The following is a 4,325-nucleotide window of genomic DNA, read 5'->3' as shown; positions in this document are numbered from 1 at the left end:
CTCAGCTTGTGTTGAAGAGGGTTTCTCAGCGGTTTGCCCACCAGTCGTGCGCTTTGGCTAATATATCCAGAGATTCACGCGTCTTGGTATTACCCGCCCTTGCATGGCAAAGATTGGCTGGAGAGTTTGACAAGTATGACAGCAGGTGGGAATTGTGGGGGGTTTGACCCATAGGGAATGCGGGAGGGAGGTTAAGTTTTTGTATGCATATGTAGGTCTATATTTGCGTTTTAAGTGGGGGTGTCAAACGTTTCTGAGAAAATTTAGTTTGGGAAAAAAAGTTAGGGCGCAAACTTGTCCTGCAGGCAAAAAGATAACAGTAACAGCATCATCGAGGTAACCATGGAAACCTAGTTGGTGAGTGAGTTGCTAGAGTACTTTTACAGTATTCCGTTAGGGTCATAATTCGATAAACCACTAACAAACTTGAATCATATGAGCAATATCACACTCGTAGACTTGAGATACGGCTGTATATCGGCACGGTTGTGACTCCTGCAGTAGGTAATCACAGAGTGCCAATATGCAGCCATATCTCAAGTCTACAAGTGTGATATTGCGTTTATACAACAGTTCGACGGCAAGACTGTGTAAATACATGAACAAAACAACAACGGAATGTTTTTAAAAGCCCTCTTTTGTGCGAACTACCAAATCAAAGTTTGACAGTTTCAGCTGAGCATCAGCTCCGTTACTAATTCCAAAACCTCACTTTAGAACTAGTAAAGAACGAACGTCGTAGTTGTAGGCCTATACATTTTTATTTGTTGAGTAATAATATTTAATAAACAACAACAACAACAGCCATCAAAAAGTTACTAGGCAATTTAGTCAAGAGTAGGCTACAGGCAGCTTTCTGATATACAGCATTGAATTTACATAAACATACGATTTTGCCAAAACTATCTTCTTCTCTGGAAGAAATAATAGATTAATGAGACCAAAATCTACCTCTTAAAACTACAATCCGTGACACAAAAAGAGAAATATTTTTAAAACGATAAGGGATTTGGGCGTCTGCCATGACACTCCAAAAAAACAGACCGTGCTAGAAGCGGAGTGATACAAAATTGTGAAAGGGCATTCCTGTAGCCATACCAATACAATATCTCACGGTTCTCAACCAATCAGATTTGAGAACCAGAACAAACTGTTGTATAAAATTCACAAGAAAGCACTGACAAACTTGAATTTATTACTAGATTTGGCTTTACATATCCTGTCACCTCACTGGTGTGATATAAATTTAGCATCAGTAAATAAATTGTTTTAATTGTAAAAACAGATATTTAATAACTCACCCAATACAACACATTACAGTCACCTGAGAAATAACCATTATTTCCTAATTAGTAGTGATTTCATTAAACTAGGGCTGAGTAAAAAATATAGATTTCTCGATTTGAATCGATTCTCATTTTTACAAACAATATGTTTAAACCCCAAGAATTGATTAGTTTAGCCTGTTTTCAGTTAATGAATGCAACATTAGTGCACCTTCCATCCAAAAAATCTCAATAAGCTTTGTGCTTTGTTAGTTTTGATATGAAACAAAGTCTCAGATTTTAAATTCAGTTTATTTTTTACAGTATTCAAATGCAGTGTTTACCGTGGAGTTCAAGAGGAACTGATCATTCTCTACTTACATCAATTACAGCACAAAATCAACATGAATAAACATCTGAAGGTATGTTCAAATAAGAAATACAACTTACCAAAATCTGAATTTATCTCAGACAAAACATGTTTGATGACCATAACTTGTTAGCCAGCTAGAAAAAATGAACCCTAGAGAGTAACATTTTGTTAAACATATGCATATTACATTCATTTTAATGTTTGCTGTTCTTCAGTGTTTCATTAATGTTTGTATAAATCCATCAAGTTTTTATGAAAGCAATCATTTAAATGTTTATATTCCAAAATTAGATTAATTAATTGGAGTAGAAATATGTAATTGTAACTTTATTATAAAAACTTAATTGAGTGTAATTTAAGCATTTGTATACAAATCGGTAAATTTTATATATAGTAATGTACCAACTTACTTTCATGTGTATCACAGCATTAGTAGAGAGATTTATTTTTTCTTGAGAAAATTTGGCATATATTGTACCTCATATGTGACCCTGGACCACAAAACCAGTCTTAAGTCGCTGGGGTATATTTGTAGCAATAGCCAAAAATACATTGTATGGGTCAAAATTATTGATTTTTCTTTCATGTCAAAAATCAGTAGGAAATTAAGTAAAGATCAAGTTACATTAAGATTTTTTTGTAAAATGCCTACTGTAAACCTATCAAAATGTAATTTTTGATTAGTAATATGCATTGTTAAGAACTTAATTTGGAGAACTTTAAAGGTGATTTTCTCAGTATTTAGATTTTTTTGCACCCTTAGATTCCAGATTTTCAAATAGATGTATCTCGGCCAAATATTGTCCTATCCTAACAAACTATACATCAATAGAAATCTTATATATTGAGCTTTCATATGATGTATATATCTCAGTTTTCTAAAATTTAACCTTATGACTGGTTTTGTGGTCCAGGGTCACATATATAGTAGTCAACATTTGAAGTGGATCAAAACCTTTCATCAAAAGTTGTCCTAAAACCAAAACAATACCCATTCTTGTCTTAGGACAACTTTGATTAACTATTTTGGATCCACTTCAAATGTTGACTACTGTATATCCAAAATAATAATAGCACAGATATAACAAAAACTTTTTTTTTTTTTAAGGTACAGCATTTACTAATTCGAAGCTCGGTTGCATTTGAGATGAACCTCAACAGATCAGATCGTACCCCTAAAATATAGAAACTAGGAAAAAAAAATCAAATTTCAATTAAATTTCAAACTAAATTAAATTACATTTAAAAAATATTTTAAATCAATTAAAAAGAATACAGTAAACAAATTAATACAGAAAGTGCCTTCATAATAATACAGTAGTTTACATTATTCCCTATTTTTGCGGATTTTTTAGAAAGCGTAAGATATCTTTAATAATTTTTTTAATTGAAAATAAACTTCCTAACCATCATGACTGACAATATTAATCCATTTGAAATGAGAGTAGTTTAGAAAACGTTTCATTTGATGAAACTTTTAAATATATTTATATAAATATCATAAATATATTTATTGAATATACAACATAAATATAATATATAGTATAGAAATACATTATAATAACAAATAAATATAAAATGTGCATTTGTACTCCTGTCACCTCATGGGTGTGATAGGGATTTAGTAACTGCAATTAAATTGTTCCAATTGTTCAAATGGATATAATAACTCCATGTTACAACAGGCACCTGCGAAACAACCATTCTATTCCTAATTGTTAGTGCTGATTTCATTAAACTAGGGCTGGGTAAAAAACAATATTGATTCTTAAGATTTTAATCGTTTCTCATTTTTATGAAATATTGCTTGCTAAATCCTAAGAATCTATTAGTCTATCCTGTTTTCGGTTAATGAATGGAATCACAATAAGCTTTGTGCTTTGTTACTTTTGATATAAAATTAAGTCTCAGTTTTTAAATTCTGTCCATTTTATTACAGTATTCAAACAATAAATGGCATTTTGTCGCTGTTTAATGTGGAAAGATAGATCGCTGTAGTGCTTCAGTTCAAGAGGAGCAACTCTAAACTGACAATAAACTGACCGTCTCTGCTTTATTACGAGTTACAGCACAAAATAATCATGAATAAACATCCAAAGATATGTTAAAAGGAGGAGTACAACTTATCGAAATCCAAATCCCATCTAGTGTATCGCTCAATCAGTGTTTCAACTGCTGAAAGATGTCAAAACAACTTGTAAACAATGTCATGTAATGTCACATTTACCTCAGAAAAAAATATATTCGGGGAGCATAAACTCCTTTAGAAAAATGAACTCTAGAGATGAGTATTTAGCTAAATATATGAACCATATAATAATTTTTTTTATTCTTCAGTGTTTCATTTATGTTTGAATAAATCCATCAAGTTTTTAATGACAGCAAAAATGCAAATGTTTATATAAAAACGAATTGGAGTAGAAATATAATTATGTAACTGTAACCTCATTATTATAAAAAATGTGCAATTTAAGTGTTTGTATACAAATCAGTTCATTTTAACCTTCAATATTATAGTAATGTAGTACCAACTGACTCTCATGCATATTTTACAGCATTAGTTGAGAGATTTCTTTCTGTAAGAAAATTTGGCATGTACAGCATCTGATATCCAGCATATCCAATATAATTTTTTTGCAACCAGAGGTCAAACAAAGAGTCCAAAATACAGATAAGACAGAAATAGA

The sequence above is a fragment of the Garra rufa genome, chromosome 11, assembly GCF_049309525.1.
Source record: "Garra rufa chromosome 11, GarRuf1.0, whole genome shotgun sequence".
Taxonomy (NCBI): Eukaryota; Metazoa; Chordata; class Actinopteri; order Cypriniformes; family Cyprinidae; genus Garra; species Garra rufa.
Note: the sequence above shows the minus strand (reverse complement) of the source record.